Source organism: Carcharodon carcharias, chromosome 26, assembly GCF_017639515.1.
Source record: "Carcharodon carcharias isolate sCarCar2 chromosome 26, sCarCar2.pri, whole genome shotgun sequence".
Lineage (NCBI taxonomy): Eukaryota > Metazoa > Chordata > Chondrichthyes > Lamniformes > Lamnidae > Carcharodon > Carcharodon carcharias.
In genome coordinates, this window is record NC_054492.1 from 3,537,589 (window position 1) to 3,556,522 (window position 18,934).

Genomic DNA, 18,934 nt, shown 5'->3' on the forward strand with positions numbered 1-18,934 from the left:
TCCATCAACAACACAGACAAATCTCTGTATTCCATCAACATCACAGACTAATATCCGCATTTCATTAACATCACAGACTAATATCCATATTCCCTCAAAATCACAGACTAAGATCAGTATTCCATCAACATCACAGGCTAATATCCGTATTCCATTAACGTCACAGACGAAGATCTGTATTCCATTAACGTCACAGACTAATATCTGTATTCCATCAACATCACAGACTAATATCAGTATTCCATCAACATCACATATTAATATCCGCATTCCATCAACATCACATACTAATATCTGTATTCCATCAACAACACAGACAAATCTCTGTATTCCATCAACATCACAGACTAATATCCGCATTTCATTAACATCACAGACTGATATCCATATTCCATTAACATCACAGTTTAATATGCGTATTCCATTAACATAACAGACTGATATCGGTATTCCATTAGCGTTGCAGACTAATATCCGTATTCCACTTACATCACAGATTTATATCCACATTTCCATTAGCATCAGAGACTGATATGCATATTCCATTATCATCAAAGACTGATAGCAATATTCCAACAACATCAGGGACTAATATCAGTATTCCTTCAACATCACAGACTAGTATCCGTATTCCTTTAAGTTCTCAGACTAATATCCATGTTCCATCAACATCACAGACTAATATCCTTATTCCATCAACATCACGGAGTAATAACCATATTCCATCATCTTCACAGACTAATATCCGTTTTCCTTCAACAGCACAGACTAATTTCCATAATCCATCAACATCACAGGCTAATATTCATATTCCATCAACATCACAGTCTAATAACCATATTCCATCAACATCACAGACTAATATCCGTATTCCATGAACATCACAGACTAATATCCGAATTCCATCATCTACACGAACTAATGTCCCTATGCAATCAAAATCACAGACTAAAATCCATACTCAACAAACATTACAGACTAATATCCGTGTTCTATCAACATCACAGGCTAATATCCATATTCCACCAACATTACAGCCTAATATCCATGTTCCATCAAAACCACAGACTTATAACCGTATTCCGTTAACATCACAGACTAATATCCGTTTTCCATTAACATCACAGACTAATATCCATATGCCATTAACATCACAGCCTGATATCCTTAATCGATCAACATCACTGGCTAATGTCTGTATTCTATCAACATCACAGATTAATTTTCCTTTCCATCTACATCACAGATTAATATTCATATTCCATCAACATCACAGACTAATATCCGTATTCCATTAACATCATGGACTAATATCAGTATTCCTTCAACATCAAAGACTAATATCCGTATTCCTTTAAGTTCTCTGACCAATTTCCGTATTCCATCAACACCACCAACTAATATCCTTGTTCCATCAACATCATGGTGTAATAACTATATTCCCTCATCTTCACAAACTAATTTCTGTTTTCATTCAACATCACAGTCTAATATCCATAATCCATCAACATCACAGACTAATATCAATATTCCATCAAAATAATAGAATAATATCCGTATTCCATCAACATCACAGACTAATATTCATATTCCATCAACATCACAGACTTATAACCGTATTCCATTAACATCACAGACTAATATCCGTTTTCCATTAACATCATAGACCAATATTCATATTCCTTTATCATCACATATTGATATGCATATTCCTTAACATCACAGACTGATATCAGTATTCCATCAACATGACAAACTGATATCCTTATTCCATCAACTCCACGGACTAATATCAGTATTCCATTAACATCACAAACCAATATACATTTTCCTTTAAGTTCTCAGACTAATATCCGTATTCCATCAACATCACATGTTAATATCTGTATTCCATTAACATCATAGATTAATATCAATATTCAATCAACATCACAGACTAATATCCGTATTCCATCAAAATCACAGACTAATATCCGCGTTCCATTAACATCACAGACTGATATCCATATGCCATTTACATCACAGCCGGATAACCTTAATCCATCAACATCACTGTCTAATATCTGTATTCCATCAACATCACAGACTAAATTTCCTTTCCATCTACATCAAAGACTAATATTCATATTCCATCAACATCACAGACTAATATCCGTATTCCTTCAACATCACAGACTAATATCCGTATTCCTGTAAGTTCTCAGACCAATATCCGTATTCTATTTGCAGCACCAACTAATATCCTTATTCCAGCAACACCACGGGCTAATATCAGTATTCCATTAACATCACAGACTAATATACATTTTCCTTTAATTTCTCAGACTAATATCCGTATTCCATCATCATCACAGACTAATATCCGTATACCATCAACATCACAGAGTAATATCCGTTTTCCATCAACATCTCAGACTAATATCCATATTCCACCAACATCACAGACTAATATCCGTATTCTATCAACATCACAGATGAATATCCACATTCCATCAACATCACAAACTAATATCCACATTCCATCTACATCACAGTCTAATACCTGAATTCCATCAACTTCATTGACTAATATACATGTTCTGTTAACATCACAGACAAATATCCGTATTCCATCAACATCACAGACTAATATCAGTATTCCATCAACATCACATATTAATATCTTCATTCCTTCAACATCACATACTAATATCTGTATTCCATCAACATCACAGACTAATCTCCGTATTCCATCAACATCGTAATATCAGCATTTCATTAACATCACAGACTGATATCCATATTCCATTAACCTCACAGTCAAATATGTGTATTCCATCAACATCACAGACTGATATCGGTATTCCATTAACATCACAGACCAATAGCCGTTTTCCATTAACATCACAGACCAATATCCATATTCCATTATCATCACATATTGATATGCATATTCATTAATGTCACAGACTGATATCATTATTCCATCAACATCAAGTGCTAATATCAGTATTCCATTAACATCACAGATTAATATACATTTTCGTTTAAGTTCTCAGACTAATATCCTTATTCCATCAACATCACGGACTAAAATCCATATACCATCAACATTACAGAGTAATATCCGTTTTCCATCAACATCACAGACTTATATCCATATTCCATCAACATCACAGACTATTATCTGTATTCCATCAACATTACACAATAATATCCATATTCCTTCATCTGCACGGACTAATATCCGTATTCCATCAACATCACTGACTTATATCCATATTCCACCAACATTACAGCCTAATATCCGTATTCCATCAATACCACAGACTTATATCCGTATTCCATCAACATCACAGACTAATATCCGTATTCCATTAACATCACAGACTAATCTCTGTATTCCATCAACATCACAGACTAATATCCATATTCCCTCAAAATCACAGACTAAGATCAGTATTCCATCAACATCACAGGCTATTATCCATATTCCCTCAAAATCACAGACTAAGATCAGTATTCCATCAACATCACAGACTAATATCCGCATTCCATCAACATCACAGACTAATATCCATATTCCCTCAAAATCACAGACTAAGATCAGTATTCCATCAACATCACATATTAATATCTGCATTCCATCAACATCACATACTAATATCTGTATTCCATCAACAACACAGACCAATCTCTGTATTCCATCAACATCACAGACTAATATCCGCATTTCATTAACATCACAGACTGATATCCATATTCCATTAACATCACAGTCAAATATGCGTATTCCATTAACATAACAGACTGATATCGGTATTCCATTAGCGTTTGCAGACTAATATCCGTATTCCACTTACATCACAGATTTATATCCACATTTCCATTAGCATCAGAGACTGATATGCATATTCCATTATCATCAAAGACTGATCGCAATATTCCAACAACATCAGGGACTAATATCAGTATTCCTTCAACATCACAGACTAGTATCCGTATTCCTTTAAGTTCTCAGACTAATATCCATGTTCCATCCACATCACAGACTAATATCCTTATTCCATCAACATCACGGAGTAATAACCATATTCCATCATCTTCACAGACTAATATCCGTTTTCCTTCAACAGCACAGACTAATTTCCATAATCCATCAACATCACAGGCTAATATTCATATTCCATCAACATCACAGTCTAATAACCATATTCCATCAACATCACAGACTAATATCCGTATTCCATGAACATCACAGACTAATATCCGAATTCCATCATCTACACGAACTAATGTCCCTATGCAATCAAAATCACAGACTAAAATCCATACTCAACAAACATTACAGACTAATATCCATGTTCTATCAACATCACAGGCTAATATCCATATTCCACCAACATTACAGCCTAATATCCATGTTCCATCAACATCACAGACTAATATCCGTACTCCTTCAACATCATGGACTAACATCAGTATTCCTTCAATATCAAAGACTAATATCCGTATTCCTTTAAGTTCTCAGACCAATTTCCGTATTCCATCAACACCACCATCTAATATCCTTATTCCATCAACATCACGGTGTAATAACTATATTCCCTCATCTTCACAAACTAATTTCTGTTTTCCTTCAACATCACAGTCTAATATCCATAATCCATCAACATCACAGACTAATATCCATATTCCATCAACATAGTAGAATAATATCTGTATTCCATCAACATCACAGACTAATATTCATATTCCTTCAACATCACAGACTTATAACCGTATTCCATTAACATCACAGACTAATATCCGTTTTCCATTAACATCACAGACTAATATCCATATGCCATTAACATCACAGCCTGATATCCTTAATCCAGCAACATCACTGGCTAATGTCTGTATTCTATCAACATCACAGATTAATTTTCCTTTCCATTTACATCACAGACTAATATTCATAATCCATCCACATCACAGACTAATATCCGTATTCCATTAACATCATGGACTAATATCAGTATTCCTTCAACATCAAAGACTAATATCCGTATTCCTTTAAGTTCTCAGACCAATTTCCGTATTCCATCAACACCACCAACTAATATCCTTGTTCCATCAACATCACGGTGTAATAACTATATTCCCTCATCTTCACAAACTAATTTCTGTTTTCATTCAACATCACAGTCTAATATCCATAATCCATCAACATCACAGACTAATATCAATATTCCATCAAAATAATAGAATAATATCCGTATTCCATCAACATCACAGACTAATATTCATATTCCATCAACATCACAGACTTATAACCGTATTCCATTAACATCACAGACTAATATCCGTTTTCCATTAACATCATAGACCTATATCCATATTCCTTTATCATCACATATTGATATGCATATTCATTAACATCACAGACTGATATCAGTATTCCATCAACATGACAAACTGATATCCTTATTCCATCAACTCCACAGACTAATATCAGTATTCCATTAACATCACAAACCAATATACATTTTCCTTTAAGTTCTCAGACTAATATCCGTATTCCATCAACATCACATGTTAATATCTGTATTCCATTAACATCATAGATTAATATCAATATTCAATCAACATCACAGACTAATATCCGTATTCCATCAACATCCCAGACTAATGTCCGCGTTCCATTAACATCACAGACTGATATCCATATGCCATTTACATCACAGCCGGATATCCTTAATCCATCAACATCACTGTCTAATATCTGTATTCCATCAACATCACAGACTAAATTTCCTTTCCATCTACATCAAAGACTAATATTCATATTCCATCAACATCACAGACTAATATCCGTATTCCTTCAACATCACAGACTAATATCCGTATTCCTGTAAGTTCTCAGACCAATATCCGTATTCTATTTGGAGCACCAACTAATATCCTTATTCCATCAACACCACGGGCTAATATCAGTATTCCATTAACATCACAGACTAATATACATTTTCCTTTAATTTCTCAGACTAATATCCGTATTCCATCATCATCACAGACTAATATCCGTATACCATCAACATCACAGAGTAATATCTGTTTTCCATCAACATCACAGACTAATATCCGTATTCTATCAACATCACAGATGAATATCCACATTCCATCAACATCACAAACTAATATCCACATTCCATCTACATCACAGTCTAATACCTGAATTCCATCAACTTCATTGACTAATATACATGTTCTGTTAACATCACAGACAAATATCCGTATTCCATCAACATCACAGACTAATATCAGTATTCCATCAACATCACATATTAATATCTTCATTCCATCAACATCACATACTAATATCTGTATTCCATCAACATCACAGACTAATCTCAGTATTCCATCAACATCGTAATATCAGCATTTCATTAACATCACAGACTGATATCCATATTCCATTAACCTCACAGTCAAATATGCGTATTCCATCAACATAAGAGACTGATATCGGTATTCCATTAACATCACAGACCAATAGCCGTTTTCCATTAACATCACAGACCAATATCCATATTCCATTATCATCACATATTGATATGCATATTCATTAACGTCACAGACTGATATCATTATTCCATCAACATCACAGACTGGTATCCTTATTCCATCAACATCAAGGGCTAATATCAGTATTCCATTAACATCACAGATTAATATACATTTTTGTTTAAGTTCTCAGACTAATATCCTTATTCCATCAACATCACGGACTAATATCCATATTCCCTCAAAATCACAGACTAAGATCAGTATTCCATCAACATCACAGACTTATATCCATATTCCATCAACATCACAGACTATTATCTGTATTCCATCAACATTACAAAATAATATCCATATTCCTTCATCTGCACGGACTAATATCCGTATTCCATCAACATCACTGACTTATATCCATATTCCACCAACATTACAGCCTAATATCCGTATTCCATCAATACCACAGACTTATATCCGTATTCCATCAACATCACAGACTAATATCCGTATTCCATTAACATCACAGACTAATCTCTGTATTCCATCAACATCACAGACTAATATCCATATTCCCTCAAAATCAAAAACTAAGATCAGTATTCCAGCAACATCACAGGCTAATATCCGTATTCCATTAACGTCACAGACGAAGATCTGTATTCCATCAACATCACAGACTAATATCCATATTCCCTCAAAATCACAAACTAAGATCAGTATTCCATCAACATCACATACTAATATCTGTATTCCATCAACAACACAGACCAATCTCTGTATTCCATCAACATCACAGACTAATATCCGCATTTCATTAACATCACAGACTGATACCCATATTCCATTAACATCACAGTCAAATATGCGTATTCCATTAACATAACAGACTGATATCGGTATTCCATTAGCGTTGCAGACTAATATCCGTATTCCACTTACATCACAGATTTATATCCACATTTCCATTAGCATCAGAGACTGATATGCATATTCCATTATCATCAAAGACTGATCGCAATATTCCAAAAAAATCAGGGACTAATATCTGTATTCCTTCAACATCACAGACTAGTATCCGTATTCCTTTAAGTTCTCAGACTAATATCCATGTTCCACCAACATCACAGACTAATATCCTTATTCCATCAACTTCACGGAGTAATAACCATATTCCATCATCTTCACAGACTAATATCCGTTTTCCTTCAACAGCACAGACTAATTTCCATAATCCATCAACATCACAGGCTAATATTCATATTCCATCAACATCACAGTCTATAACCATATTCCATCAACATCACAGACTAATATCCGTATTCCATGAACATCACAGACTAATATCCGAATTCCATCATCTACACGAACTAATGTCCGTATGCAATCAAAATCACAGACTAAAATCCATACTCAACAAACATTACAGACTAATATCCGTTCTATCAACATCACAGGCTAATATCCATATTCCACCAACATTACAGCCTAATATCCATGTTCCATCAACATCACAGACTAATATCCGTATTCCTTCAACATCATGGACTAATATCAGTATTCCTTCAACATCAAAGACTAATATCCGTATTCCTTTAAGTTCTCAGACCAATTTCCGTATTCCATCAACACCACCATCTAATATCCTTATTCCATCAACATCACGGTGTAATAACTATATTCCCTCATCTTCACAAACTAATTTCTGTTTTCCTTCAACATCACAGTCTAATATCCAAAATCCATCAACATCACAGACTAATATCCATATTCCATCAACATAGTAGAATAATATCTGTTTTCCATCAACATCACAGACTAATATTCATATTCCTTCAACATCACAGACTTATAACCGTATTCCATTAACATCACAGACTAATATCCGTTTTCCATTAACATCACAGACTAATATCCATATTCCACTTACATCACAGATTTATATCCATATTCCATTGGCATCACAGACTGATTTGCGTATTCCATTATCATCAAAGACTGATATCCTTATTCCAACAACATATTGGTCTAATATCACTATTCCATCAACATCACAGACTAATATCCGTATTCCTTTAAGTTCTCGGACTAATATCCGTATTCCATCAACATCACAGAATAATAACCATATTCCATTGGCATCACAGACTGATTTGCGTATTCCATTATCATCAAAGACTGATATCCTTATTCCAACAACATATTGGTCTCATATCACTATTCCATCAACATCACAGACTAATATCCGTATTCCTTTAAGTTCTCGGACTAATATCCATATTCCACCAACATTACAGCCTAATATCCATGTTCCATCAAAACCACAGACTTATATCCGTATTGCGTCAACATCACAAACTAATATCCTTATTCTGGTAACATCACTGACTAATATCCATCTTCCATCATAATCACAGACTACTATAGGTATTCCATCAACATCACAGACGAATATCCACATTCCATCAATATCACAGACTAATATCCGTATTCCGTCAACATCACAGACTAATATTTATATTCCCTCAAAATCACAGACTAAGAACAGTATTCCATCAACATCACAGACTAATATCCGTATTCCATTAACATCACAGACTAATATCTGTATTCCATCAACATCTCAGACTAATATCCATGTTCCATCAACATCACAGACAAATATCCTTATTCCATTAACATCACTGTCTAATATCTGTATTCCATCAGCTTCACAGACTCATATCCATATTCCACTTACATCACAGATTTATATCCATATTCCATTGGCATCACAGACTGATTTGCGTATTCCATTATCATCAAAGATTGATATCCTTATTCCAACAACATATTGGTCTAATATCACTATTCCATCAACATCACAGACTAATATCCGTATTCCTTTAAGTTCTCGGACTAATATCCGTATTCCATCAACATCACAGAATAATAACCATATTCCATCATCTTCACAAAATAATATCCGTTTTTCTTCAACATCACAGGCTTATATCCGCATTCCATCATCTACACGGACTTATGTCCCTATTCCATCAACATCACAGACAAATATCCATATTCCACCAACATTACAGACAATTATCTGTATTCAATCATGTTCACAGACTAATATCCGTATTCAATTAACATCACAGACTAATATCTGTATTCCATCTACATCAAAGACTAATATCCTTATTCCAGTAACATCAGACTCTAAAATCCATATTCCATTAACTATACAAACTTATATCCGTATTCCATCTACATCGAAGACTAATATCCTTATTCCAGTAACATCAGACTCTAAAATCCATATTCCATTAACGAGACAAACTAATATCCGTATTCCGTCAACATCACAGGCTAATATCCTTTTTCCATCAACATCACAGATTAACGTCAGTATTCCATCAACATCACAAACTATTATCCGTATTCAATCAAAATCACAGTCTAATATCCGTATTCCATCAACATTACATATTAAAATCAGTATTCCTTCAACATCACAGACTGATATCCATATTCCTTTATCTTCACAGACTAATATGCGTATTCCATTAACATCACAGACTGATATCCTTATGCCATTAACATCACAGACTGATATCCTTAATCCATCAATATCACTGGCTAATATCTGTATTCCATCAACATCACAGACTAATTTTCATATTCTATCACCATCACAGACTAATATCCATATTCCATCAACATCACGGACTAATATCAGTATTCCTTCAACATCACAGACTAATATCAGTATTCCTTTAAGTTCTCAGACCAATATCTGTATTCCATCAACATCACAGACTAATATCTGTATTCCATCAACATCACAGATTAATATCCATATTCCATCATCACAGACTAATATCCGTATTCCATCAAGATCACAGACTAATATCCGCATTCCATTAACATGACAGACTGATATCCATATTCCATTAACTTCACAGACTAATATGCGTGTTCCATTAACAACACAGACTGATATCCATATTCCATTAACATCACAGACTGATATCCGTATTCCATTAACATCACAGACTGATAGCCGTATTCCATCAACATCACAGACTAATATCCTTATTCCATCAACATCAATGTGTAATAACCATTTTCCATCATCTTCACAGACTAATATACGTTTTCTTTAAACATCACAGACTAATTTCCATAATCCATCAACATCACAGGCTAATATCCATATTCCATCAACATCACAGGCTAATATCCATATTCTTTCAACATCACCGACTAATATCCGTATTCCATCTGCATCACAGACTAATATTCTTTTTCCATCAACATGTCAGTATTTGATCAACATCATAGACTGATATCCTTATTCCATCAACATCACTGGCTAATATCTGTATTCCATCAACATCACAGACTAATTTTCGTATTCCATTTACATCACAGACTAATATTCATATTCCATCAACATCACAGACTAATTTTCGTATTCCATTTACATCACAGACTAATATTCATATTCCATCAACATCACAGACTAATATCTGTATTCCATCAACATCACAGACTAATATTCGTATTCCATCAACATCACAGACTAATATCGGTATTCCATTAACATCGCAGTTTTATATGCATATTCCATTTGCATTACAGACTGATTTGCATATTCCATTATCATCAAAGACTGATATCCTTATTCCCACAACATCATGGACTAATATCAGTATTCCATTAACATCACAGAATAATAACCATATTCCATCATCTTCACAAACTATTATCCGTTTTCCTTCAACATCACAGACTAATATCCATATTCCAACAACATCGCAGGCTAATATCCATATTCCATCAACATCACAGTCTAATATCCATTTTCCATCAACATCACAGGTTAATATCCGCATTCCGTCAACATCACAATCTGATATCTGTATTCCATCATCTACACGAACTAATGTCCCTATTCCACCAACATTACAGACTAATATCCATGTTCTGTCAACATCACAGGCTAATATCCGTATTCAATCATCATCACAGACTAATATCCGTATTCCATTAATATCACAGACTAATATCCGTATTCCATTATCATCACAGACCAATATGCATATTCCATTATCATCACATACTGATATCCATATTCATTAACATCATAGATTGATATCCGTCTTCAATCAACATCACAGGCTGATATAGTTATTTCATCAACATCACGGGCTAATATCAGTATTGCATTAACATCACAGACTAATATACATTTTCCTTTATGTTCTCAGACTAATATACATAATTCCATCAACATCACGGACTAATATCCATATACCATCAACATCACAGAGTAATATCCGTTTTCCATCAACATTGCAGACTTATATCCATATTCCATCAACATCACAGACTATTATCTGTATTCCATCAACATTACACAATATTATCCATATTCCATCATCTGCACAGGGTAATATCCGTATTCCATCAACATCAAAGGCTAATATCCGTATTCCTTCATCTGCATGGACTAATATCCCTATTCCATCAACATCACTGACTTATATCCATATTCCACCAACATTACAGCCTAATATCTGTATTCCATCAGTACCGCAGACTTATATCCGTATTCCGTCTACATCACAAACTAATATCCTTATTCTGGTAACTTCACCGACGAATATCCGTCTTCCATCATAATCACAGACTAACATGGTATTCCATCAACATCACAGATGAATATGTACATTCCATCAACATCATAGACTAATATCCGCATTCCATCAACATCACAGACTAATATCCATATTCCCTCAAAATCACAGACTAAGATCAGTATTCCATCAACATCACAGAATAATATCCGTATTCCATTAACATCACAGACTAATATCTGTATTCCATCAACATCTCAGACTAATATCCGTATTCCATCAACATCACAGACAAATAACTTATTCGATTAACATCACAGTCTAATCTCTGTATTCCATCAACTTCACAGACTAATATCCGTGTTCTGTTAACATCACAGACAAATATCCGTATTCCATCAAGATCACAGACTAATATCTTTATTCCAAAAACATCACAGGCTGATATCCATTTTCCATCAGCATCACAGACTAATATCTGTATTCCAACAACATTACAGACTAATCTCCGTATTCCATTAACGTCACAGACTAATATGCGTATTCCATTAACATCACAGACTGATATCCTTATTCCATCAACATCACAGGCTAATTTTCGTATTCCATCTACATCACAGACTAATATCCATATTCCATCAACATCACAGACTGATCTCGGTATTCCATTAACATTGCAGACTAATATCCGTATTCCCCTTACTTCACAGATTTATATCCACATTCCATTAGCATCACAGACTGATTTGTGTATTCCATTATCATCAAAGACTGATATCCTTATTCCAACAACACCACGGACTAATATTCGTATTCCTTTAACTTCTCAGGCTAAATCCGTATTCCATCAACATCAGAATCTGATATCCGTATTCCATCAACATCACAGAGTAATAACCATATTCCATCATCTTCAGAAACTACTATCCATTTTCCTTCAACATCACTGACTAATATCCATATTCAATCAACATCACAGACTAATATCCGTATTCCATCACCTTCACAAACTAATATCCATATTCCACTTACATCACAGATTTATATCCGTATTCCATTAGCCTCACAGACTGATTTGCGTATTCCATTATCGTCAAAGACTGATATCCTTATTCCAACAACATCTCGGACTAATGTCATTATTCCATCAAAATCACAGACTAATATCCGTATTCCTTTTAGTTCTCAGACTATTATCCATATTCCATCAACATCACAGAATAATAACCATATTCCATCATCTTCACAAAATAATATCCGTTTTCCTTCAACATCACAGGCTTATATCCGCATTCCATCATCTACACGGACTTATATCCCTATTCCATCAACATCAAAGACAAATATCCATATTCCACCAACATTACAGACAAATATCCGCTTTCTATCAACATCACAGACTAATATCCGTTTTCTATCATCATCACAGACTAATATCCGTAAACCATTAACATCACAAACGAATATCCGTATTCAATTAATATCACAGACTAACATCCGTATTCCATCTACATCGAAGTCTATTATCCTTATTCCAGTAATGTCAGACTCTAAAATCCATATTCCATTAACTATACAAACTAATATCCGTATTCTGTCAACATCACAGGCTAATATCCATATTCCATCAACATCAGAGACTGATATCGGTATTCCATTAACATTGCAGACTAATATCTGTATTCCCCTTACATCACAGATTTATATCCACATTCCATTAGCATCACAGACTGATTTGAGTATTCCATTATCATCAAAGACTGATATCCTTATTCCAACAACATCACAGACTAATATCCGTATTCCGTTAACTTCTCAGGCTAAATCCGTATTCCATCAACATCAGAGTCTGATATCCATATTCCATCAACATCACAGAGTAATACCCATATTCCATCATCTTCACAAACCACTATCCATTTTCCTTCAACATCACTGACTAATATCCATATTCAATCAACATCACAGGCTAATATCCGTATTCCATCAACATCACAGACTAATATCCGTATTCCATCTACATTGCAGTCTAATATCCTTATTCCATTAACATCAGACTCTAATATCCATATTCCATTAACTATACAAACTGATATCCGTATTCCATCAACATCACAGACTAATATCCGTATTCCATCAGCATCACAGACTAATATCCTTATTCCACCATTATTTATCTGTTTAGCACTAGCTAAAGTAGGAAAATTAGCTGAAATATTTGAACTGATCATGAATACTTTTAAATGGAAATAATCCAAAGTTGGGTCTTGAGGATTTCCATTGATGGCACTGACTATTTCCTATGGCAGGTTGTTTTATTGTTGGATTGTCCTTGGGAAGAACGATTGTTGATACACTGCTTGGAAACCAATGGTCCTTGTCGTTTGTGTAGATGTCTACCTCATTATTTGTTATTGCCAATGGCACCAGTTGCTTGTTCCTGTCAATTCCCACCAGTCCATTCCCTATTTTATAGAACATGGTCAGTCTGTTTTTCCCTGATTCCCAATCAATTCTTTGATCCAGAATGTGACGCTGATGTGTTGCCCACACTGATTCATATATAATCATGCAGCACATTTAAGATTGCTTCAATCTTATTTATATCTCTCACCACATCAATATCCCACACACAACTTACATACAAATTAGGAGCAGTAGGAGGCCATTCGGCCCCATGAGTCTGATCTTCCATTTAATAAGAACATGGCTTCAGCTCCACATTCCACCTACACAATTTGACTCCCTTTTTAGTCAACTATCTCTCTACCTCTGCCTCAAAGATATTTATTGACCCAGCCTCCACTGCTGTCTTGTGTATTCAGTTCCAAATGTTCTCAATCCTCAGAAAAAAGTGTCTCGCATTTCCATCTTAAATGAGTGACCCTTTATTTATAAACCATGCCCCTAGATCTAGCACTACCCCAGGACAGGACTAATAGATATTTGGTAGATGCTGAAATTGTGGAACTGCATGTCTTTTCCGATGAGGAGGACATAAAGATAAGGTCAAGGAAGCTGAGGTTGGATGGAAGAGGCCATAGCAAGGGCCAGATGAGACAGGCATGCACGTGAGGCCCTCATAACCACCAGATTCCACGAGGAGGATGATAAGTTGCAGTGAGCATCCTCTTGGACAAGTGCCAGGCATCATGGACCCACATGAACACCAGCTTTACTATCCCTCTCATTGCAACCATGCATTTCAGTCTGAAAGTTGATACTCACACATCAGGCTCACCATTATACTGATCCTTTGAAGGATGACGAAGCTTCGGGAATGTGTGTCCTTGCTGAGATGAGGTGATACCTAGAGGAAGGCATCCCAGCATCAGACATCAGAAGGCACTGCCTCTCCTAGCATCTCTGCAGCATCCCAGTCACCAAGGCAGCCCAGTAGAAGCAGGAGCTGCTCCACAATCCTCAGTCGACTCGTAGCTGTATGCCTTCAGTCTGACAAAGCTCCTCAAGAAGAATCCATCTCCACCGATGGTACAGCCATTCAGTGTCACCCTGATGGCGATATTGAAAGGTAACACTTGGGCCAAGGCAGCCGAGGATGTTCCGCAGGTCTCGCTCCATTTGGAGATCACTCGGTCTCTGTGTCACCTTCTCCTCCATCACGTTGACATCCAGCTATCTCAGTTAGGGATGCGGGTGTGCATTCATCCTGACCTTTCCACGGATTTGGACCACCTGAGGCTCACAATGTTCACACAGACAGTCTGTCCTCATGGCCAGCCCTGGCCCTAGCGAACTCCGAACTGCAAAGACATCATGAAGCCCTCAAGGTCACTCTTAATTGATAATAAAGAGCACACTTCAGCTTCATGTCATCCTCGCTCCTATCCCTTTGCTCCCCTCAGCATTGTCTAACGCTACCATATGCACTTCCAGAGAATGTTCAAAGGCGCCATTGACTGCAACATATCACCATTTGGATTTATCCACACTGACCTTGGCAAAGGTTTAGGTGAGAAGACGCTATGCAGAACATATGGCACAGAGCTGCATCGCTGCAAATCCAACCTGGCCAATTACCACCCCATCAGTCTACTCGCGATCATCAGTAAAGTGATAGAAGGGGTCATCAACAGTGCTTTCAAGCGGCACTTACTTAGCAAGAACCTGTTCACTGATGTCCAGTTTGGGTTCCACCAGGGCCACCCAGCTCCTGACCTCATTATAGCCTTGGTTCAAACATGGACAAAAGAGCTGAACTCCTGAGGTGAGAGTGACTGCCCTTGAACTCAAGGCAGCATTTGACTGAGTGTGGCATCAAGGAGCCTGAGCAAAATTGGAGTCAATGAGAATCAGGGGGAAAACTCTCCGCTGGTTGGAGTCATACCCAGCACAAAGGAAGATATTTTCAGTTGTTGGAGGTCAGTCATCTCAGCTCCAAGAGACCACTGCATGAGTTCCTCAGGGTAGTGTCCCAGGCCCAACCATCTTCAGCTGCTTCATCAATGACCTTCCTTCAATCATAAGGTCAGAAGTGGGGATGTTCGCTGATGATTGCACAATGTTCAGCACCATTCGTGACTCCTCAAATACTGAAGCAGTCCATGTCCAAATGCAGCAAGACTTGGACAATATCCAGGCTTCAGCAGACAAGTGGCAAGTAACATTTGTGCCACACAAGTCTCAGGCAATGATCATCTCCAACAAGAAAGAATCCAACCATGATCCTTTGATGTTCAATGGCATTACCATCACTGAATCTCCCACTAACAACATCCTGGGGGTTATCATTGACCAGAAACTGAACTGGACTAGCCATATAAAGACTGTGGCTACAAGAGTGGGTCAGAGGCTAGGAATTGTGTGAAACTCACCTCCTGGCTTCCCAAAGCCTGTTCACCACCCACAAGGCACAAGTCAGGAGCGTGATGGAATACTTCCCATTTGCCTGGATGAGTGCAGCTCCCACAACACTCAAGAAACTTGACACCATCCAAGACAAAGCAGCCCACTTGATTGGCACCTCATCCACAAACATTCACTCCCTCCACCACTGTTGCACAGTAGCAGCAGTGTATTCCATCTACAAGATGCACTGCAGGAACTCACCAAGGCTCCTTAGGCAGCACCTTCCAAACCCACGACCTCTACCATCTAGAAGGACAAGGGCAGCAGATAGATGGGAAAACCACCATCTGGAAATTCCCCTCCAAGTCACTCACCATCCTGACTTGGAAATATATTGCCATTTCTTTATGGTCGTTGGGTCAAAATCCTGGAACTCCCTCCCTAACAGCACTGTGGGTGTACCTACACCACATGGACTGCAGCGGTTCGAGAAGGAAGCTCATCACCACCTTCTCAAGGGCAATTAGGGATGGGCAATAAATGCTGGCCCAGCCAGCGATGCCCAAATCCTATGAATTTAAAAACATTGTGATGAGATCCTTATGGCTGCAATACAGACAACTGGAGGATGGGAAAGGCTCAAGGTTGTAGGATCGAGTGCCAGGACAACAATGTGGCTGGGAGGGGCAGAGCTCTGGCACATTCAGATGGCAAAGTCCTCACACTTACTGCTGTACACACAGATAGTCGGCAATGAGCAAGACAGACAGGAGTTCACGTGAGCTCTGAGTATGGGCTCATGGATTGGAAATCCTGCCAGATGACAGACATGGAGTTGCAGGATATATAACCCTTCTCCATGTGTTTACACATCTCTCCATGGACATAAGACCTTCATCTTTCAATGATGCAAATGAGATGGGTGAATACCTCACCCTGAATCTTAAACAGCCAAGAATGAGCATGAGATGACCCAGCAAAATATGTGAACAAGGTTCCTTCCACAAGCACACTTTATATTCAGGATGAAGCATCTCTGATGTCTGAAATGACCTGAGAATGGGGGAGATGGAAGCTGACAACATCAACCAGAGGCCCATGATAGCAACATCTGCAATAAGTGGGGGGAGGGACCATGATGTCACACCTGATTCACAACAACACAGCTCACCATAAAGGGGAAGCATACAGCAGAGGAGATGCGAAATGGGTGTGATTCTATTTACAGTGGTAAAATTTATATACATGTGATTAACAGCCATACCACTGTCATGCTCCTAATATTTCTTAATTTTCCTAACCCTACCATTACATCTTGGTGCACCCCAGACATCCACAGTGCAGGTAGAGGCAGCCTGCTGACCTTTACACCCTTTTGTCTGTGATGACTTTAGCTGACGTCCTCTAGAGGGCCGAGACATGGAGGGCTCTTGCCTGCTTTGGATCTGCTGCTGTGGGGAAGGTGCATCCTTCTCAGCCTTTGGAACTGGAGCCGATGGGGTCACAGGAAGAGCAGATTCGGATCAGCTGGACATTCTCGGAGTCACCTGGGTGGATGTCTCCAGGCTGTCCAGCTGCTGGTCCCCTTCCTATGGGTGCCTGACAGCCCCTGTCTGACTCTTTGAGGAGAAGGGGCGGCTGGTGTGAGATTGAGTTGCCCCATCTCCTCTCACGTAGCCACTGATGGATGCCACCAACGCCTACACTGATGAAGTGCGGTTCCTGGGTGCAGTGCAGGACTGATGTCCTGGGCCAAGGTCTCCATGGCGGCCGCCATCCACCAGTGTTGACTTCAGTACATTGGCATGGCGGAGCTATTACCTCAGACTGAAGGCAGACAGACTCCTCCATTGTATATTGTAATCTGTAGAAAGCAGCTGATAACACTTCCCGATATTCCCCTGACTGTTGCTTAGGATCCACCAACTGAGTTAGGACTGAGTCAGGAGTTTCGACATCAGACTTAGACTTAGCAGAATCCT